The following is a 23,066-nucleotide window of genomic DNA, read 5'->3' on the forward strand; positions in this document are numbered from 1 at the left end:
CAGCCATTGAAGATGGGAAAACCAGATCTGGGTTTGTGAATGAGTAGGCCTGCTGTATTTAGTGAAAGTGAAAATCATTGCTCTCACACCTGATCCCCACTGAGGGCTGGTTTTGATAAACAGTGGTGTGGGGAAATACTACCTGTGGGCAGAGCTTTGGGCAGTAGACTTGGCCATCCACTGTATGGAAGGAGAAGTGGCCTAAGGTAAGAATATATATGGATTCATGAGCAGTGGAGTGGCTTAGCTGATCAGTCAGGGGCCTGGAATAAGCAACGTGGAAGGTAGGAGGGAAGAGATTTTTGTGAGGAGGCCAGTGGTTGGACATCTGGAAGAAGACTTAAAGTGTGAATTATGCATGCTAGCATACTGCAGATAGCTTCTACAGGGGAATAGTCACTGGCCAGGTGGACACAATGATTCAACCAGTTAAGGTCTGCTAATCTTCGTTGTTGGCCACCCTAGTGTTTGGGCAGTGATTGGAGTAATTATGGTAGGAGGTATGAAGTCTAGGTATGGACCCATAGCGTGGGGTCTCTCTATTTAGGCTTAGCTAGCTGCTGCTGAATGGTTGACCTATCAGCAAGAGTCTGATGCTGAGCTCCTGTTACAGCAATACTCCTCAAGGTGGGCAAACAGCCACTTGGTGGCAAGTTGATTAAATTGAACACCTTCTACCCTGGAAAGAGCAACACTTCATCATGGCTGGGGCAGATACATGTTCTGATTATGGGTTTGACCCTTCCACTTGCAACACCTCTTTCAGAACCACTGTTCAAGGGCTCAAAGAATGACTCACCAGCACTGGGTCCTGCATTATATCACATAGGACCAAGGGATATGCTTTCTAGAAAACAGGGTGTACAGGAGGCCTGTGACCATGGCATCTGTACTTCATCCCATATCATTGAGAAGCTGCTGGACTGACGAGTCGGTCAAGTCCTCCAGGGAATAAATGCTGAGAATGAGCGGGGAGTGTGAGGGGGTATTGGAAGTAGATGTAATGCCTTTGAAAGATTACGAGAGGATGAAGCAGAATAGGGTATGGAAAAGCTATGATGGAATCTGGCATCTGTAAAAAAAAGAAGAGAGGAGGCAAGACTGGTGATGGCAAGGTGAAGACCTGGATGTACATCTGACATAGTCAACAGGGAGTCCCTGGGGCAATGGTGCCTTCTAGAGTCCTGCACTGATGGCAGCCTGGGAAGAGTGTAGCCTTCAATTGAAAGCTGAGGCAGATCTCGAGGGTGCTGTCGGCCAGATGTCCCCTGGATTCATTCTTGAAGCTGAATGGCACATACTTTCTTGAAGAGAGGTCTGAATACCATATGTCCGTGGCTGCCACAGTCGACACCTTGTGTGTGTCCTGTGGATCCACATGCTTGGAGTTGCAGCCCCCTAAGGGTTGCAGCGGGCTCTTTCATTAGGGAGACTTAGCAGGGGGCAGGTGGTGGAATCGTCTCGGGGCTGCCTCTGGTCCTCATCATTTTCCTCCTCCCTCATCCATTCTAAATTCCCCTGTTTTCGGCTGTCTCCTCTGCTGTCCCTGGTGCCTCACTGGGGGGTGTGGCTCAAACCTTCATTCCAGAGGGGTCTGAGTCCCTGGAGGTGCTGGCCTTCTCTGGTGGGGCTGTGGCACTTGTCCATTTATGTTCACAACTGGATAGAAGGTTCCAAGGGGGCATGCCCCTCATCAGTGGACCAAGACTTTTAGTCCTGCAGAGCCCCGAGCTGCAAGAAACGGAAGCATGAAATGCCTCAGTGGGATATGGGGAATGATGCTAAGGGGGCGATTTCTGCTTCTATGCCTTGGTTTCTGGATCCATGTATTCTTAGAGGTCTCTGATTCCTCATGCATACCACATCCTGAAGGTGGCAGCCATCCTTAGTGAGCATTGCCTCCAGCTGGAGGAGTACACCACAGAGGGCCGGGGCAGAGCTCACCGTGGCATATGGTAAGCTTCAACAAAACACCGCATGCTGAGAATCAGACTGCCAGTTTCTCTTCTCAGACACTGATAACCAGGGAGGAGGGGGTAAGTTTCTTGTTCAGATTAAAAAAAAAAGTCCAGATATTGATACTTGGACAAACCTCAGTAAATGCCCAGCTCTTTGCTGGTGGGGAGATCTTTAAAAAAATAAGATTATAGGGATACCTGAGGGGCTCACTCAGTTAAGCATCCCAACTCTTGATCTCAGCTCAGGTCTTGATCTCAGGGTGGTGATTTCAAGCGCTGCGTTGGGCGCCCTCTTGGGCATGGAGCCTACTTAAAGAAAAATAGATTATCTGATGATGTTTGAACATTTGGAAAGTAATACTGGTAGGCATCTGACAGATATGATGGAGCATGTGGAGAAAAAGTGATCATGGTACCCAGAAAACTAGCATCGTATGTAGAAAATTGAGGCGATAGTGGTGTTTTGTTGCTGTTGTTGTTTTTTAACACCACCTACCAACTTCTGGATTTGTTTATTATGTTTATAGTGTTCTACTGGAATGTCAGAGCCATGGAGCCAGGAGGCTTTGGTCACAATTCTTCCAAGTACTTAGCATGAGAGCTGGTACACAGAGCAGTTTGACACCAGTTGAAGAGTTGAACAACAAAAAGAAGCTATTCTTGTTTATAATCTAGGAAATCAATATAATATAGGAAACCTTGTGTATAATAAAGGAAACTGAACCCTATTATAACATGATTTGATATTCAGGTAATACAGTGTTATAAATCATAACATCGTTTCCATATTTGTAACAATATAACAAGTAACATAAATATTAAATTATAATATGAAATATAAGTATTTTGAAGCAAATGGAATCAAATAGTATTTTGCTATTTATATTATAAATAATACATAAATAATATATAAAGCAATAGATTGCATTATGATTATATAATATAATTAGCATATTACAATATTATGTACTTTAATTTGATATAATTACAGCATACTACATCGATTTCTTTCTTTCTTTCTTTCTTTCTTTCTTTCTTTCTTTCTTTCTTTCCTTCTTTCCTTCTTTCCTTCTTTCATTAATTCACTCATTTATTTATTTAAATAGGCTCCACACCCAGCATGGGGCTTGAACTCATGACTCAGATCAAGAGTTGCATGCTCTACCAACTGAGCCAGCCAGCTGCCCCCAACGTACTACAATTGTAATTGTAAAATAATTGCATAAAACTTATATAATAAGGGAAATAAAATAATTCTACATTACTTACCTCTGCAGTAAAATGCTTTTACTGAACCCCAAAAATATGACTGCCCATGATAGATCTAAACTTAATTGTCATGTTACTCCCTCTGGAGGTTTGTAAATAGGTGGTAGGAATTTAGAAGCTAAATTATCATTTCCCATATTTGGAAGTCAGTAGATAACATCCCAAGTTTTGAAGTGAGTAAATGGCAGAGTAAATATATTATTTAGAAACATGGAAAGTGCATACTGGAGGAGACCCTTGAGGCAGTTGAAACCTTTTGATCCCTGAAAGTCGAGTGGACATTTGGGAAAAGCGAGAGAAGTGGGTGTGGTTTCTCTCCGTTGGCCTTGCAGTGTGTTTGCTTTCTTCAACCCTGTGTTTGTATTACATTGATAGAAGTACCCATTAAGTAAGCCAATTCTCCAAACAATTCATTGGAGCAAGGTGCTGTGCAATTTTTGTGATCATCTCAGTCTTATTGCTGGACTTCCTAATGATGATGGAATCTGATCGCTGGAGTAGCTTATGCCTCCATGCTTTCTAGACCCATCTCTGGGTGTCCGTGCTGACGGGGTGGCTGAGTACTCAAGTGCATGTTCTGGAAAATGTCCATGTGGGGCTGAATATTTGATAGTGGCCTGTGCGCTGGGAAGGGCATTTCCAGCAACCTTTACAGAAGTGGGGATATGTGGTGCACCTGGTGGCTCAGCAGTGAGCGGTTGAGCTCAGGATGTGATCCTGGGGTCCTGGGATCGAGTCCTGCATCGCGATCCCCACAGGGAGACTGCTTTTCCCTCTGCCCGTGTCTCTGCCTCTCTCTGTGTCTCTCATAAATAAATAAATAAAATCTTAAAAGAAAAAAGAAGTGGGGACCCCTGGGTGGCGCAGCGGTTTGGCGCCTGCCTTTGGCCCAGGGCGCGATCCTGGAGACCTGGGATCGAATCCCACGTCGGGCTCCCGCTGCATGGAGCCTGCTTCTCCCTCTGCCTGTGTCTCTGCCTCTCTCTCTCTCTCTCTCTCTGTGTGACTATTATAAATAAATAAAAAATAAAAAAATGTTTTAAAAAAAAGAAAGAAAAGAGAAGTGAGTATACTTGTTGTAGGATATATACCCTCAACTATGTAGCACAGAGTCTGATTTTTAGCTTCATAACCCCCATGCTATGGTGCCTTGGAATATAGAAAGTGTCACTAAATAACTGTTGAATGAGGTTGAATTATTTGCTAAATGTTGAGGGGTAAAATCTACTTTGAGCTTCTATTTTGTCCTTTCACTGTCACTTTGACCTCTTTAAAAAATTCTTTTAGTTATCATAATGCATATATCATGATATATTTCCTTAATATAATATAGTCCATCTATATGACATTAATGGGAATGGGAGGAAGTCTTTTTAGCAAAGAGCACAGTGAAGATGTGGCTTGATATAAACACACTTTTTAAAAAAAGAGACTTATTTTTTTTGGAGAGGGCGAGAGAGACAGAGAGAATGAGAGACAGCATAAACAGGTAGGAGAGGGAGAAGCAGGCAGGGAGCCTGACCTGGGGCTCCATCCCAGACTCTGGGATCATGACCTGAGCCAAAGGTAGATGCTTAACTGGCTGAGCCACTCAGATGCCCCAGCAGTTATTTTTAAAAGCATCTATGTGGGGCGCTTGGGTGACTCCGTTAAGTGTCTGACCCTTGCTTTCAGCTCAGGTCTTGATATCCGGGTCAAAAAAAAAAAAAAAAAAAAGGCATCTATGAATAGGTGGCTTGCTTGCAGGCAGTTATGATTTTGCAGCTTGGAAACTACATTTTCTCAAGTTCAAAGCACTTTCCACACTTAAAATTCTCACAACGGAGTGCCAAAGGTATTATGTCTCAGGAATTCTTATGCATATTTTATAAATGGGAAAATAGGCAGAGCAAGACACCCACTTGAGTCAGAAATGAGTAGGGAAACCCTAATGGAATTTAGACTTAGAGGTTGGCCTTCATTCTCCATAGCCTTGCTCTGTGTGCTGGAGAGCTTGGCCTGGTCTCTACCCAGCACCTTCTATCAGCTCCTGAGCAAATTATCTTCAATATTTCTACATTTCGTGATTCTTCCCTATTTTCAGTTGTTTTAGGTTCTCTGATTTTTTTCCCCTTGGCTTTGTTTTCTTTTTTTCACTTTTCTCCTCTTTTATTCCTGGCTCATTGGAACATTAAGCTTTATCCTATCTCTTGCCCATAATTGAAAGGATATATTTTTTTCAGATTTTTGATTGACTAAGGATCTTCCTTTAGATGGTGTCTGTAGTAAAGATATTGTAATTGGATAGCTAATAATTACAGTGCATGGTGGTTATGTTACTATTCTGAGTGAAGACAATGGCGGGGTAGGTGACTCCCAAATGAGAGATGAGGTAGTGAGCTGTTAAAAAAAAAAAAAAGTGGCATTTTTTTCTGGCATTCCAGAAAAGGGATGATAGAGCTTCCATGGTGGGTGGCATTGGGGCAAATATATCTGAAACCTATCAAGAGACCCAGATGAGAAAGACCTCTACAGTGTCCTCTGCATCCAAGAGCCAGAGGGGAAACAGTTTTGTTTTGTTTTGTTTTGTTTTTTTGTTTTGTTTTTTGTTTGAGAAAGAGAAAGAGAGAGAGCAGGGGAAGAGGGAGAGAGAGTCTTAAGCAAACTCTGGATTGAACACAGAGCCAATATGGGGCTTGATCTCAAGACCCTGAGATCACGACCTGAGCTGAAGTCAAGACCTAGATGCTTAACCGACTGAGCCACCCAGATCCCCCAAGGGAAACAGTTCTTGCATGGAAATGAAGTGAGTGAATCACCAAGGAATGACAGACAGGCCCAATCATAGTGTGTGTCTGCAAGTCCCCTCAATTACATAGCGGAGTAGACTGTATAGTCTAAGTAACTGGTCCTGATGCTTTACCACCAAAGGATATGGATAAAAGAGTAGGGGGATGATCCATGGGTCAGAGGGAAGCTGTCCTGGGGGGGCTGTCTACCTTGATCCTCTGTGCCACAGCAGTCAAAAGACACCAAGCTGCCGATTCTTTGGAGAGTGAAAGATGATTCATGCAAGTAGCTTGATTTTGTCTATTATTGGCAGCAGATGATTTTGAGTGGAACCTAATACTGTTTCCTCTCTGTGCTCCTACAGCTTAGGACTCTCACATTGGTGAGCTGAAGTGGGTATCAAGGAGGAGGAGCATGGGATGCATGCGGGCAGCTGGACCCCTATAATGACTGCCGCTTTGTGGAGACCCTTCCATTTGAGTTTTATGCTGCATCATATGTTCAATACATATCTCTATTCTAAAAAAAAGGTCCAGCATCACAGTGGCCTAATGAATCTTACTTCTCAAGGACTTGATACTCCTGAGTAAACACAGTTCTAGAACAACACTTGAATAGGTTCTCTTTTGAGGGTTTGCAAATGTGGCTGTAAAAGAGAAGAATGTAGAATTTCTTCTAAGATCCAGAGTTAAGACTGACTTGCATTTTACAGTGGAATCTGTTTTAGATGAATACATGGATTAATTTGTGTTCGTGTATGGGAACAAAATGTACAGCTTCTGAGACATGCCAGTGTTTATGTTTTGTTTCTTTTAAGATGATTTAGCAGGAGAGGTACTGGGGATAGATTTCAGGACATGAATACCCACATATGCATACAGTATCTTCCCAAATCTCCCCAATGTCAATTCCATTGACCTGTGTGCACTGTCTCCTTGGTACTTTCTCTCTGGAAGGGCTGCCCCTGAGGCCCTTGGGATGGGTTTGCCTTAGTGCAAGGAGAGCAGGGAGTGTCTGGCAATCCAGTGCCCCCAGAGCCAGTTCTTACCTGGTGAAAGACAGGTGTGAGGCCATAAATTCTCAGCATCCCTTGCTCCTGATGGGATGGCTTACACTGTCTCCAGAGGTGCCACCGTTTCCCCCCTCTGGGGTGGAGCGAATGCTATATTCTCTAACACTTGGCTCAAAGTCTCACCCTTGCATGGCTTCCTTCTCTATCTCAATCCTGCCTGCTTCCCTACTGTTAGTTCCTGAGACTACTTCCTAATAAATCAGTTTCATGCAGATCTGAGTCTCAGAGTCTGCCTCTGGAGAAGCCTATCCCAGACGCTTACCATTCGGAGGTGGAATTGGAATGACAGAGTGGCAGATTGTTGTATCCTAATCCTTAAGAAGTTTCCATCTCTTTTCCTCTGATGATTGATCTGGCTTTCTTTCCTCACCAAACTGCTGAATGGTCTTCTGTAGGGTCTTCAGATCGGGAGGCGTTGTGGAAAAAAATCATGGTGTATTTAAGTCAAGCTCCACTTTTGCCTGCCAGCAGGTTATTTGCTAATCAATAAGAGACCAGTTATTTTTATGCTTGGGAAGGGAATTCCTTTTTAGCATGCAGATTCATAGAGCTGCTTTGTAAACAAATTACTTCCTGTAACATGATTTATTTCAGGGGGTTGGAATCAGCACCAAAAATATCTCCGGTATCTGCATAAATCTATAAATACAAGAGGGAAGGAGAAAACTGAGAGGTGGGGATGGGGGAAGGCTGCTAATATTGATTGAGAATCTTCCACGCGCCAGACCTGCTCATGTAATCTGCAGAATGAGAGGGCGCGGACCTTGCCCCAAGGTGGGCAGTTAGGGAACAGGAGCGGGGGGGGGGGGGGGGGGGGGCAGGGGACTGCTGCCCTTATCGTCATGCAACCATGCAGCCGCATGAAGCCTTTTTGCCCTCTCCCTGCCAAGGGCCTGCCTAGGTCAGGGCTCAGTGGAGTGCTGCCCCCTGTCTAGGTGCTCCCTTCTGCATGGGAGGGCCAGCATCATCTCCTTGTGGTGCGCTCCGGCGTGTCTCTGCTGCCAGAACGTAGCTGTGCTTCCCCAATTACTTCTTCCATAAAGTCAAGTTTGGTTTTGTTTTGTGTTGTGTTGTTTTGTTTTTAATCATGGTCTTGAGGGACTCTCCTCTCCCTTTTGCCAATTGCTTTCATCGCCTCTTTGCTCTGACACACACTTTTGGCCAAAAGGATAAGCCAGTTCCTTATGTGTGTCCAGAGGATAGGCCGATTCACTTTTGAGCTGTGCACCAGCCTCAGACCTTGCGCTTTGGACACCCTCTCCATTCTTTCTTCCCTCCAGACTCTGCTGGAGGGGGATCGCTTGATCTGTGTGCCCTTCCTATGTGATGTGCCAGGTGCCAGTACGGGAATCTTTACCCACAGAGAGAAGGCCAGCCTCCCTCCTGACCCAGGGTGCTCCTCCCTTCTCCGCCCGCACGCTGGGGCCCAGCGCCTGTGTTGCCGGTCCCCTGGCTATGGCCTCACTGTGGATGTACCTGTTGTGAATATTTTGAGGTCTCCTTATTTATGCTCCCTGGAACCACTCGATCAATCACGGATATCCTGTTGTTGTCTGCTGTTTGGATAATTTTGTGTTGAAATGAGACATCAGAGAGTTTGGAGTTTAGAACTTGAAATAACTTCAGAGATCGTCTATCTGATCCAGTCCTCTCTCCTTAACTTATCCAATTTGTGATGTAAATAATTTCATAATTACCAAAGTCACGTAATTTTTGGGTCGGGAAACTTTGAAGACAAAAAGAAGAAAACAGATCTCGCATGATACTATTGTCTAATGCTAACTGCTACTGGTAACTTTGTTTTTTAAGATTTTATTTATTCATGAGAGACAGAGGGAGAGAGGCAGAGACACAGGCAGAGGGAGAAGCAGGCTCCATATGGGGAGCCCAATGTGGGACTCGATCCTGCGTCTCCCGGATCACGCCTTGGGCTGAAGGTGGCGCTAAACCACTGAGCCACCCAGGGCTGCCCTCTCAGGTTTTTTTTTTTTTTTTTTGATCTCAGGTTTTGATCTCAGGATCGTGCATTCGAGCCCTGCATTGGGTGTGGAGCCTACTTAAAAATAAATAAATAAAAATATAGAGTGAACATTGTCTCTCCTTCAGACATTATTTCTTTCAAGATCTTTTAATTAAACGTGCAATAACCAAGTACATGCTCAGTGTTCGGAATTCTAACAATATACACCAAGCGAGATTGCCGCTTGGCCCCTCTTCCCCTTGGCTCATCTCCTCTGTCTTCTTCTTCCCAGACACAATCACTGTCATCACTGTCGTGGGCCTCCTCTGTCCTCCGTTTCTCTGAATTCACACACACATAGGCACACAGAGAAATATGTAGTTTCTTGACTATGTGGATTATGTCATTATCTGTGCTCTGGTCTGGAACTTTCCTTCTTTATGTAAAAAATATGCTCTACACACATATCCGTGTCTGTCAGGAACCTGGGGAGAAACAGATGACTCAGTCGAACCGGGTAATTTGAGGAGAATTTGATGTACTAAGCAGGATGTAGGGAGACCATAGGAGTGCACAGCACCCTGAGGTCAGTCATCCTCAGGGAGCTGTTCCTACCTGTAGACCAGGTGGGAGAAGGGGTGGGAGAAGGGGGGAAAAGAGAAGGGAAGGGGCTGGGGGGGAGGGGGAGATATGTCCCTGGCAAGGCTGAGATTGTCTGTGGGGGTAGTAGTCAGTCTGTCTACATCAGTCCCAAAGGGAGGCAAATAAAAACCCTTCCTGCTCCTCCCTTCCTATGATGGCGTGAATGCTTGTTTGCCCCCAAATTCCTGTGATTGAAACTCTAACCCCCTACCTGATAGTATTCAGGGGTGGGGCCTTTGGGGGGGCCGTTAGGGTTCTGCATGGTCATGAGAGTGGGGTCCCCATAATGGGGCTAGTGCCTCAAAAGAGCAGACATGAGAAGGCTTTCTTGCTCTCAGCCCGCATGTGAGAGAGCACAGGGAGAAGAGGGCAGGGAAGAGAACCCTCACCCCAAACTCAATCCTGCCTGACCTCGCTCCTCAACTTTCCAGGTTCCAGAACTGGAAGAAAGAAAATGTCTGCTGTTGTGTCGCCTGGGTGACTCAGTGGTTGAGCATCAGCCTTGGGCTCAGGTCATGATCCCGAGGTTCTGGGATCCAGTCCCACATCGGGCTCCCTGCCCAGTGGGGAGTCTGCTTCTCCCCCTGCCTCTCCTCTCCCTCTGCTCATGATCTCGTTCTCTCTTTCAAATAGATTACTAAAATCTTAAAAGAAAAGAACATGTCTGTTGCTTAATCCTCCCAGCCTGGGGTATTTTGTAGTGTAGCCCTAGATGACTAATACATTCCTGAGATTAGAAGGAGTCTCAGGGGCTGAAGCTAACTCGAAGCTGGAGAGCCAGAGAGTGTGTGTGTGTATTGATGCGGTCGGTCCACAGGCCTTAGCACCCCGAGAACAACACAGGCACACTCATGTAAATTTTATTCATCCAATAAATCTCGGTACCTCTGCATGATGGGTGTTGTTCTAGGGGCAAGGGAATGCTGTTAAAAAAAAAAAAAGCTGGGACTCCTGGGTGACTCAGTGGTTGAGCATCTGTCTTTGGCTCAGGGCAGGATCCCAGGGTCCGGGATCGAGTCCCACATGGGGCTCCCCACAAGGAGCCTGCTTCTCCCTCAGCCTCTCTCTCTCGTATCTCTCATGAATAAATGGATAAATCTTTAAAAAAAGCCACCGTCCATCAGAAGCTCCCAGTTACCCCGCTGCACAGAATGCAGAGTATTTCCTAGCTCCCATGTACCAGAGTTTGCTCATGATTTGTTGTAGGTGGGAATTTATGCTGCTTTGATTTTCTTGATTCAAACAAGGCTGTGACTGTTCTCATCCGTGCATCTTTTCTGTGTGCATAATAGTACTTCTTTCTGGTAGATACTAAGAATGGTTGGATTAAAGGAGATGTGCATAGGGGTGCCTGGGTGGCCCAGTTGGTTAAACATCTGACTATTGGTTTCAACTCAGGTCATGATCTCAGGGTCATGAGATAGAGCCCCTTGTTGGGCTCTGGGCTCAGTGCGGAGTCTGCTTAAGATTCTCTCACCCTGGGGCACCTGGGTGGCTCAGTTGGTTGAGTGTCTACCTTCAGCTCAGGTCGTGATCCCGGGGTTCTGGGATCGAGCCCTACATTGGGCTCCCTGCTCAGCAGAGGGTCTGCTTCTCCCTCTCCCTCTGCTGCTCCTCCTGCTTGTGCTCTTTCTCTATCTCTCTGTCAAATAAATAAAATCGAAAAGAAAAAAAAATGAAGATTGTCTCTCTCTCTGCACCTGCTTCTTCCCCAAAATAAATAAATCTTTTTCAAAAAATCTACATATAGGCTGATCTAAAGTACAGTCCTTCCCTCGACATTCTCTTAGATTTTCACCAGTTTGATGGGGGCAGGGGTAGTAGGTAATTGTTGTTTGAGTCCAAATCTTCCTAAATGAGAACCTTTAAGTGTATTTACAGTTATTGGTGTTTCTTCTCTGGTGAGTTGCCTTGCCTGTTCATATACTTTGGCTATTTTTTTTTTTTAAAGATTCATTGCCTTTTTAAATTTCTTTCTAAGAAGTCCCTGTATATTTTATGCTATCATTCTAAAGTCTTATTCTGTCTACTGAAGTAACACTGTCTACTCAGGAATTAGGTTGTGCTTGTACCTGGGGCTGCTCAGTCACGGTGCTGATTTTCCTCTCATGGTAGACACTGGGTGCTCACCCATCACCAAGATTCCCTCTTCGCTCCCCTGTGAATGCTTCATCTCTTTATGGCACCATTCTCCAGCCTGGGGCACTGCACCGCTGGGTAGCATATACCAGCAGCTGTTTGCCAGGGAATGTTGTTCCCCTTTCTCCAGGGGTAGGGATGACCAGTCCCTGGGGACACACTGTCCTAATGTCCTGGCTCAGGCTTACTTGCTTGATTTCTTTCTTTTTTTAAGATTTTATTTATTCATGAGAGACACAGAGACAGAGAGAGAGGCAGAGGGAGAAGCAGGCTCCCTGCAGGGAAACGGATGCAGGACTCGATCCCAGACCCCAGGATCACAACTTGAGCCAAAGGCAGATGTTCAGCCATGGAGCCACCATGGCTCCAGCCTGGGGGTGGATGCCTTTGCTGCTGAGGCTGAGCATGGAGAGTGGGGTCAGGGCTCAGCCAGCCACACTGCCAGCTGCCCAGGGACTGTCTCCTCTCTGCCCTCCTTGTCTGAGCTAGGTGTTCCCTGGGGTCATTCTCACATTCCAGGGCTGCCCCATTCTCGTGCCTGCTACCCGCCAGGGCTTTCCATTTCTCTTGGATCCCACTTGTCTGATGTCTTTCACGGAGTCCTTACATATTTATGTGTCACATCATAACTGTCCTTGTTTTTCATGGCTATTGCAGAATTCAAATGCATTTTTAAAATATTCTGTTATGACCAGAGATTTGCAGCCAGAGGCAGAAGGCTTGAGGATGATGTAGCCTAGGGTTTGCCAAACCTTTCCTGTAAGGGCCAAGTAGTAAATATCTGAGGCTTTGAAGTCCAGACGGTCTCTGTCTCAACAACGCAGCTCTGCTTTCGTGTGAAAGCAGCCATCAGTGATAAGTGATGGATGGATGTGGCCAGGCTTGAGTCAGCCTGATTTATAAAACAGGTGTTGGGCAGGATCTGACCCGCAGGCCCTCATTTGTGGACAACTGACCGAGACAGCTTGCTTGCTTTTTTTTCTTTTAAGATTCTATTTATTTATTTATTTGTCAGAGGGAAAAAGAAAGCACAAGCAGAGGGAGCGGCAGGCAGAGGATGAAGCAGGCTCCCCACTGAGCAGGAAGCCTGACTCGGGACTCGATCCCAGGACTCTGGAATCAAGACCTGAGCTGAAGGCTGGTGCTTGATTGACTGAGGCACCCAGGTGCTCCAGACACCTGTTTTTTGTAATAGGGCCTCGAAGGAGATTTGCCCAAAGCTGTTCGCCTAGTGAGCGGAGGAACCAGATTGGTCGCCTCTTCTGCTTACTCCTCTGCGAATCTGTGATCTTTCTTCCACTTTGTTCTTTTTGTTAGAGAGATACCTAAACATATCTCCTTTGGAAACAAGGAGGTTACTTTCCACTTCTTACTCTGTGTTCTGTGGCTGGAGAGCAAAGAAAGCCAAGGCCAAGTCGCCTGACTGGGGAGCCACTGGGAGGTCAGAGAACTGGGTGTGCTGGGTGGGTTGTTGGCATTGGCATTGGGACCAACGGGGCGCTCTTGTCCACATGGTGGGCTTCCTTTTTATGGGCCATTAGAGACATTTGGCAAGATCAATGAGGCGTAAAGTATTTGAGCTCTTCTGAGACAAGATTCTAACATAACTGTTCATATTATTACTCCGTTGTACTCACTGTGGCACCACAGGGGATCGAATTTAGTATCCTGGTAAATGCCAGCTTTGGGCAGGAGGAAAGGGCTTACACCTGAAGCTTGGGTTGAGGGTTGAATCTGTATCCTGCCACTTACAAGCTGTGTGACCTTGAAAGAATTACTTAAAACCCTTGCTTGTCATTTGACATGAATGAGAAAAATGAGAATTACAATGCCAGTCTTATAGGGTTGTTTTGAAGGTTAGGTGAGATGATGTATAAGAAGGTAATTGATACGTTGAAAAACACTGTAAAAACATACCTTATTAGCGTATGGATTGGGAATAGAAGCTGTGATGCAAACAGCACATAGAGCACGTTCATGCCGATTGCTGTGGTTGGGTGTTTGAAATGCAGGGAATGGGGCGGATAAATGAAACAGTACACTCGGAACATGCTAACTAGCCAGCCTGGATGACATTTAGTAGAAACTAAATGTTAATTTATGTTGGTTTAGATTTTATTGTTCCCAGGAGCTTTATGTCAAGTTAGTGCATCTACTTCTAATCTTCTTAGAATTATCTGGGAGAATAAATTAAAATTTCTTTCCATTGAGGGTGTTTAAATGAAGTGCTCCCTTTAAAAATGCAACTGTATAAAATGTAGCACTGCTCTGATCTGAGGAATGCCAAGCTGAAGTGAATTTCACTTGTTTGTTTTATAAAGTCATTCTTCCTTCTTCTTCTTTTAATTAAAGCCAGGCAGTGGGACCTCAAGGTCAGAGGGTGGACTCTGGATCTAGAGTCTTTGAGTTCCAGTGTTCCCATTTACCAGCTACATCACTTTGGGCAAGGTAATTACTCGCTGTTTCTCACTGCTTTCATCCATAAAGTTGGGAATATAATAGTTCATACCATTTTTTAATTGATTAATTAATTAATTTTTTTAAATGGCTCATCTTAAGAATTAAATGTGTTGGTGCATGTTAAACTTTTCGGAACAATGCTTGGCTTGCAGTAAGAGGTCATTAAGTACAGGCACGCCTCAGAGATACGGCAGGTTTGGTTCTAGACCACTACGACGAAGCAAATATCACAGTAAAATGAGTCGAGTGAATTTTTTGGTTTTCCGGTGCACACGGAAAGTTATGTCCACACTATACTGCTGTAGTCTATTAAGCGTGAAATAATGTTATGTCTAAAAAACCCCTCAATGTACATACCTTAATTAAAAATAATACCTTATGCTTAAAAAACGCTAACCATCATCTGAGTTGTTACCACTGATCACAGATCACCATAACACATAGAGTCATAATGAGAAAGTTTGAAATATTGTGAAAATTACCAGAATATGGCACAGAGACATGAAGTAAGCACACGCTGTAGAAAAGTGGCACTGATGGTCTTGCCTGATGCAGGGTTGCCACAAACTGTCAATTTGTAAAAAATGCAAAATCTGCAAAGTACATTAATGCAAAATGTAGTAAAATGAGGTATGCCTGTATTAGATGTTATTATGCATTGCCAACACTATGCTGAGCATGGCACTAAGGCTCTAAGACGCCCGACCTGTGTTGAGAGAGCAAAATGAGCAGATCTGAGATATTAAAAATATTTTGGTCTCAGTGATGTGGAGAGAAAGAATTGGAGGCGCACAGAGGCAAAATGGGGAAATGCTTAAGGAATGAAACTGTTGCTTAATTTTAAGAGAACCTTCAATAGGCCCTCAAGACCTGGGTTATGCTTTGCATTTCCTTTTATGTCTGAGAAAACCTTGATTGCACAAGTGATGAGTGGTGAAACCTGGTTTTGACTTCAAAAATCTTTTTTGGGGCGCCTGGGTGGCTCAGTTGGTTAAGCATCTGCCTTTCGCTCAGGTCATGATCTTAGGGTACTGGGATCGAGCCCCTGTTGGACACCCTGCTCAGTGAAGAGTCTGCCCCCCCCCCATAGCTCCTCTTGCTTGTGCTCTCCCTCTGTCAAATAAATAAAAAAATCTTAAAAAAAAAATCTGCCCTTTTCTATGGTAGACCATCGCCAGGCCTGTCCTGTAGAAGCATCTGGCAGCCCAGTGGCATGGCAAGGAATCAAGTGTGGCAATAACTATGTTATATAAAGTCCTTTGTCAATGCTAATAGCTGTGTTATGTTACTGTCGTGCAGTGGTATGTTTTGAACCTGACCTTGGATATTAGCTTACTTGATGCATGGTAATACATACTGTCCTTGGGTACTGATGCTGACGGATCCTGCCTACCTCCAATGCAAGCTCCCGGGTGTAAATGAGACAAGAGTCTGCAGTTGGTGGCTCCCCTGGCTCTCCGGAGAGGATCCCTAGTTTCATGCAGGCTGTTGAAAATGGTAAAACTAACAGATGCACTTTCTTGAGAAACAAGGGAGGGCAGCAGAATTGTATCCATACACAGTAATGGAAATCCCTTGGTCTCACGTGTATTTTTGCATCCTTTGTTTGCTTGTTCAGTGGGAAAACAAAATGTAAGTAATGAAGCTCAAATCATTGTCTTTACCAGTCTTTGTGCCCCGAAGCAGCTTTGGGCTGGCTTGTCTCCTACTTTACTGCCCCATCCTCCACTGTTACTAAGCTCAGACCTTCCCAAGACTCCCCATGCTGGTGGAGAATTTACTACTTCGAAGTTGTGATTTTCACCACCAGCAGAGAGTCCAGAAGGACTCCTTCACTGTGGGGGAACTGGCATTAACATACAAGAAACCTGATACTCTCCACAGGTAACTGTATCTTTCAAGTTTCTCTGTGGACCATTTTTTAAAGATCTGAGAATGCTGTCCATAAACTAGCATCCAGTTATGAAGAGAACTGACATTTTCCCCTTTATTCTCTTGCCATAGCTTAGATCAACTAAAATTTCCTAGAAATATTAATATTTATAAATTGAGGGAGGTCAGCTTCCTGTTATGGTGGGATAAAGATGGTGGTAATTCCTCTTTGTGAAAGCAAGTATGAAACTGAGTGAACCTGTCAAAAATAACTATTGAAAGGCACTAGAAATTGACCAAAGGCAAATAACAGAGTGAGAACAACTTATCCTTGAAAATGAAAGAGTTTTAGGTAAGAACAGCAGGCTTAAGTGGCCCTCTTGTCTGAGACTACTGGATGAAATTTGCTATATTTTATCAAAATTAAGTCAGTATTGTAGTGCCTGGCTGGCTCAGTCAGTAGAGCATGCAACTCTTTCTTTTTTAAAGATTCATTTATTTATTTGAGAGAGAGAGAACATGGAAGGGAGGGGCAGAGGGAGAGTGAGAGAATCTTAAGCAGACGCCACACTGAGTGTAAGCCTGATGTAGGGCTCAATCTCATGGCTCTGAGATCATGACTTGAGTTGAAACAAAATGTTGGATGCTTAACTGACTGTGCCACCCAGGTGCCTCGAGCATGTGACTCTTGATCTTGGGGTTATGAATTCTAGCCCCACATTGAGCGTAGAGATTAGTTAAAAAAATAAAATCCAAAAAAAAAAAAAAGAGGTTAAGTCAGTATAAATCTGAAAGTAGATTGTGATGAGTTAATGGTTTGTGGCAATTGAGATAACTCTAAACAAAACAAAACAAAACAAAACAAAAAAACACACACACCAAGAAAAACCCCAAAGCTAAGAAAATAGTAGAGGAATTAAAATAGTATACTAGAAAATATATTTAACACAAAGGAAGGCAGTAAAAAGGAATAGAATAAATAGGACAAGAGACATATAGAAAACAAATGGCAAAATGTCAGACGTTGGTCCAATACATCGACAATTATATTAAAAGGCAGAGATTACCAGACTGGATAAAGAAGCAAGATCCCACTATGGGCTGTGTATAAGAGATACACATTTGTTTAAAGACACAAAACTGGTTGAAAAGAAAGTGATGGAAAAGGTACAGTTTGCAGAGAATAGCCATAAGAAAGTAGGAGTGACTATATAAATTTCAGACAAAATAGGCTTTTTGACAAAGAATATTACTAGAAACAATGAGGAATATTTTTTAATCATAAAGGGTCAATACATCAGAATACTCTAACATTTGTAAATGATCATATATTTAACAACAAAATACATGATGCAGCAGGACAGAGTAGAAAGGAGAAATTGATGTTTCAGCAATTATGGTTGGAGATTTTAATAGATCTAATTAATGGAATTTCTAGATGGAAAATAAGAATAGAAAAGAAAATCACTTTTAACTTGACCTATCTGACATATATAGGATACATCTAACATTAGCATAGTACACATTCCTGTTATTGTTGTGTGTCTCATCATTTTTGATTGAATACTGGACATTTTGTATAAAAGAGTAGGATTTATGCCCAGAAATGGGCATGACTCTTCTCAATGTTTCATAAGAGAAGGTTGAGCCAATGCAACCTCAGTTTCAGCTGATTGTAGGTTTTGTTGTTGCTATAATTACTATTAAGATATCACGGCCTTTTAATTCCTCGGGGGGGGGGGGGGGGTTGCCACTGCCTGGTACTTAATGTGGATTCTAGGATGCTGGTGGATTTTCCTGTGTTCCCAATTCACCTGCAGCTTGAAGCAGCCCTTCAAAGACTGCATAAAGGGTCTTTCTGTGTGGCTCTTGTCTTTCTCACGTTGTATCCTGCCAGTTGTTGGTAATTTGGTGAGAGGCCAAAGATGGGTGTGAAGTGAGGGCTCTTCATTCTCTTGATCTGCCTCACTAAGCTAGGTCCTGGGGACATGGATCTCAAGACTGGGGCTTTTCAACTTTCGTGTCTCTCATCTGGCATCCAGACTCTTAACTATCAGTGAAGAATTTTGGGCGGGAGATAGTTCTCTGCTCTTCCCTGGGTGGTAGCTGACCTCTACTTTGTGTCAAAACAGAAGCAGCAGGGAACCTTTGCTTGAGATTAATGACCGGTGGGTTGCTTTGTTCCTTCACACCCCAGCCCTGGGGGTAGATTGCTAGCCCTTGTTGCCCATGCATAGTTGGTGGTGGGTTTGAGGGGGGATGCCAGACTCTGCCCTCACAGTTCATCTTTGCCTGGGACAGGGGGAGAAATGGAGGGTTTTCTGCACCTCCACAAGTGATATTGGCTTCGATCTCTGTTGGCTTCTATCCGTGCCCAGAAGCAATGAATCTTTGCCTCGCCTATGCAGAGGGGTGGGGGTGGGCACTTCCTGCCCCTTCCCCAAGACCCACAGCTCCTGCTTCCAGAAAGGTCTTTCTTCACAAAGGGAAGGGGATCGGGGCCTTGTGTGCCTGCGCCCTGGGTGGGGGGTATTGGGAGGTGGGGTGAGGGAGTGCAGATCTCTTGTCTGGAGCAACCAGGGATGTGAATGTCACTCTAGTCCACACTGGGCCTTGAAGAATTCCTTAAACATGTATCCATTTTCTGTTTACCTTCTTCTAAGCTGATTGCCTCCTTAGGCTGTGCTTTGCCATAGGTGAAGCAGTTCAAGCATCTGGTCTCTCCTAGGGGCCTGTCATCTGACATTTAGTTCATCTGTCTGCCTAGCTGCGTTAGCTCCTGGTGGACTGAAGGCAAATCATAATTTTATTAATTATCCAGCTTTCTGTTGCCTTCAAGGTGAGTTCAAGGTCAGTTCTTTTGCAGCTTTCTGCATCTAAGAGGAAGAGAAACAGGAAATCTCCCATTTTTAACTTTCTTTTTGAGTCTCCTGTGCCATGAGTAGGTAACAACTCTTCACTCTTTGGGGAAAAAGGTGATCATTAAGTCTCTAAGTACCTGAAAAGAAATGGAAGCCATCAAGACACCTTATCCTTCCTTCTTTAAAAGTTGAATGAAGGGGCACCTGAGTGGCCCCATTGGTCAAGCGTCTGCCTTTGGCTCAGGTCATAATCCTAGGGTCCTGGGATTAAGCCCTGGGTTGGGCTCCCTGCTCAGTGGAGAGTCTGCTTCTCCCTCTGCCTCTCCGCCTATCCCACCCCTCTCATGCTCTCTCTTTTCCAATAAATAAATAAAATCTTAAAAAAAAAAACCAGTTGAATGAAGAACTAAACATTCTATAGCTCATAGTCCTAAGTATAAAATATTCATATTTTGATATTAAATGAACAGGTTATTTTTTTTTTAAAAGAAGGTCATGAAGAAATGGGGGACTTGGTTGCAGATTTTGACTGGGTTTTGTTTTGAATAATTTCAGATTCTTTTTTTTTTTTAAAGATTTTATTTATTCATGAGAGACACACACAAAGAAAGAGAGAGAGAGAGGCAGAGACACAGGCAGAGGGAGAAGCAGGCTCCGTGCGGGGAGCCTGATGTGGGACTTGATCCCGGGTCTCCAGGATCACGCCCTGGGCCAAAGGCAGGCGCTAAACTGCTAAGCCACCCAGGGATCCCCAATAATTTCAGATTCTTAATAGTTGCTTAAATTATTGCCATTATTGTATTATATTGAACATCTTTTTTTTTTTTTTTTTTAAGGTTACAAGTTTGTGTGATTTACATACGTGTACAGTGAAGTATTTGGAAGAGATGGACTTTGGCCAGTCGATGGAATTTTATTTGATCTTCTCATCAAATGACTTTAAAAGTGAAATGAAAAGTTCCAGCTTTCATTTTTTAATTCTTTTGGCAAGATATGATGAAAATAAATCCAAGAAGAGTAGGAAGATGTCATGTGAAATGCCAAGAAAATGGATTAACAAAAAAAAATCATCTGTTTTAAGGTGGAGCAGTTCAAATATTAAGAAAAAGATCTCTTTCTTTTGGCAAGAGAGACATTTTGGTGGTTTTATTTCTTGGATAAAGAATGGGTCATTCCTTATTTAAATTAATGGATACAGCCAGCAATTCACATGAACCTCTGACCCACCTGTCTAGAGAGAGAATGGTAAACCAACAAGGATACAAAAAAACAAAATTAATCCCAAGAAGGAAATATTTGGTCTAAAAGCCCACAAGAACTTTGTGGGTGTCTGAGACACCACAGCATGGTGAGGCGACTGTTTTGCAATTAAGAAAATATGAAACTTTTATGCGAAACCAACTCGCAAAAGCTCTAGCTCTTCCGTTTTTAGGTGTGAGGCCAAGTTACATCTGCATAGGACTCCGTCTGCGTGATGAGTAATGTTGAATGTGGCGGCTTTTTTTAACTGTAGAATAAACACAGTCTTCACACAGGATCTTATTTTAAAAATTGCATGTCTCTTTTACTCCCTAGGTTTTATGAAATCATCTCTTACTCCTACCTACAAAATTCTAAGGTCCTCCTAGAATAGAATTACTTTTTGGTGACATGTAAAAAAAGTCATATGAAATTCAGATTTCAATGTCCATAAATAAACTTTAATGGAGCGCAGCCACCTCATTTGTCACGTATTGTCTGTGTCTGCTTTTGCTCTATAGCCACTCTGTTGGGTATTTGTCCTAGAGGCCATGTGGCCCACAAAACCTAAAATATTTACTCCAGTTCTTTACAAAGTTTGCTGACCCCATACTACACATCAGTATGCCTTGAACTTGAACATTCATACCAGTCATCCAAGGATGTTACCAAAATGTAGACTGAGCCTTCCTTCCTTCATACCTTTCTCTCTCCTTCTCTTTCTTTCTTTCTTTCTTTCTTTCTTTCTTTCTTTCTTCTTCTTCTTCTTTCTTTCTTTCTTTTCCTTCCTTCCTTCCTTCCTTCCTTCCTTCCTTCCTTCCTTCCTTCCTTCGAGTGTGCATCAACAGGGGGAGGAGCAGAGAGAGATAAAGAAACTCAAGCAGACTCCCCGCTGAGTGCAGAGCCTGATGCAAAACTCAATCCCATGATCCTGAGATCATGACCTAAGCCAAAATCAAGAGTCTGATGTTTCACTGACTGAAACATCAGGCACCTCCAAAATGTAGATTCTGATAATCTGATGAGTGGTTAGTGAGAAGGAGCTCTGAAGGAGATACAGACTTTACCACTTCCTCTCTTGGAGGCTGCGGGCATTTCTCTTCTCACTTCTTGGAGCTTCTGTTCTCTTCTTGCTCACTTGGACCCAGAGGAATGTGGGTCAGCCACACAGAGGGAGGCTGAGTGCAGCCACAGGAAAAAGAGGGACAGCCAGCAAGATCCCCTCTGTCAGCAGAGCTCGTTGAGAGTCTGAGGCAGGATGCAGGGCTGTGGAGGGAAGGGACAATGTGTGGAGGGAGCCACATCCAACTGTAAAATGTGCCTCCACGTCTCACATGGTATCTTCTCCTTCCCTCCCCTCCCCTACCTGGGCTAAAATTCCCACCATTATGTTCCCATAGGTCTAGAATAGGATTCCTTTTGGTTTGTTTTGGTAGCACAGGCTGACACGGTCGGGAGGACTCCAGACTCTCTTCTTGCCTCTCTGGCTTCTCTTTCCCCATCTTCTTTGCTTTATCCCTTTCCTCTCTTCATCCCAGCTCCCTTCTTGTCCTTCTCCTTTCCTTACTCTGTATGCTCTTCCTGGGCGATGGCACATGTTTCCATGGCTTTCTTGCTATTTTTGTATTGATAATTTCCCATCTTTCTCATCCGGGCTTTCTTCTAAGTGTTGGTTTGCCTGCTTGAAATTTCCACTTGGATGTATTGCACTCAGTGTGGCTTTAATATTCCTCCAAGGGAGCTCATGACCATTGACTCCAGATGGCTGGTCCCTCAGTGCTTTCCCTTGTAGTAAGTGATGAGTAGCCCCCACTCAGACGTTCATGCCAGAGACCCAGGAGGCGGTTTTGCCCCTCCCTTCTTCCTGAACCCCCATGAGCTATTATTACGACCACCTCCTAAACATTCCTGGGATCCATCCACTTCCGTCTAATGGTTCCCATTCTAATCTAAGTTCCCACCACATGTCACTTGTTCTTCTGCGATAGCTTTCTGTGGAATCCCTGGATTTAATATTGCCAAGCTAAACTGTGGCCAGAGCAGTCTCCTTAAAATGAAAACGTGATCATATCCTGCTTCATCAGAATAAAGTCTAAACTCCCTCTTCCAGGCCACAGGCCCTGCATACCTGGGCCCTGCCCATGTCTCTGGCTTGTCTTGTGATTTACTCCCGCACTCCCTGCGTTCCAGCCATAGTCAGTTTTCCCCATGTTCTTTTTTAGCCAAGCCGTTTAACCATGATGGGGCCTATAATTCTCCTTCTACCCATCATAAAATGCCTTTTATTTCTAGTCTTATAATTTGCTTCCTCTGAGAAACCCTTCCTGAGCCACCAGATGAGGTCAGATATTCTGGGTGTGTGTTCTCATCGCAGCCAGCTCATCACAGTGGGTTGGATCTGGAGTGTAATACAATTTAGTTGTATCTACACATTACAATAAAGAAGTAGGATCTTATTTGCATCTTGAATCCTCATGGGCAGCTTACCTAGCCTACTCCTTGTCCCACAGCTTAGCCCTACATGGTCCTACACCTGAAGAGTTTCAGTGCTGATAAAGACCGTGGCTGGCTGGCAATCGCTGAATAATCTTACATAATGAGAGAAGAAGATCTTCTAAAATCGTTCTGGGAGTGCATTCTCTGAAGGATGAGACGTTTGGGATGGCAGTTACGTGTCTAGACTCTGGAGTTATTGCTGAAGGTAACACTATTTTTTTTTTTTTCCAAAGGCAGTAGTAACTAAATTTAGTTCAAAATATTTCACATCAGTTCTCCAGAAAGTGAGAAAATACAGCTTTTGAATTCACCTGTAACACAACAAAATG

General features: G+C 43.9%; 1 long non-coding RNA gene across 2 annotated transcripts in view; it reads left to right on the forward strand.

The window, feature by feature from the left end:
* LOC144321902 (uncharacterized) overlaps positions 1 to 20,719 on the forward strand; it is a 35,311-nt gene extending 14,592 nt beyond the window's left edge. The window contains exons 4-6 of one of the 2 annotated variants that reach the window (XR_013387401.1): positions 14,162 to 14,257; positions 15,569 to 15,766; positions 19,839 to 20,719. This is a non-coding gene — a long non-coding RNA (uncharacterized LOC144321902). The remainder of the gene's footprint in view (positions 1 to 14,161; positions 14,258 to 15,568; positions 15,767 to 19,838) is intronic. The other variant, XR_013387400.1, reaches the window with a different exon arrangement.
* Positions 20,720 to 23,066: the final 2,347 nt, after the last annotated feature.

Source organism: Canis aureus, chromosome 10 (genome assembly GCF_053574225.1).
Source record: "Canis aureus isolate CA01 chromosome 10, VMU_Caureus_v.1.0, whole genome shotgun sequence".
NCBI classification, from domain to species: domain Eukaryota; kingdom Metazoa; phylum Chordata; class Mammalia; order Carnivora; family Canidae; genus Canis; species Canis aureus.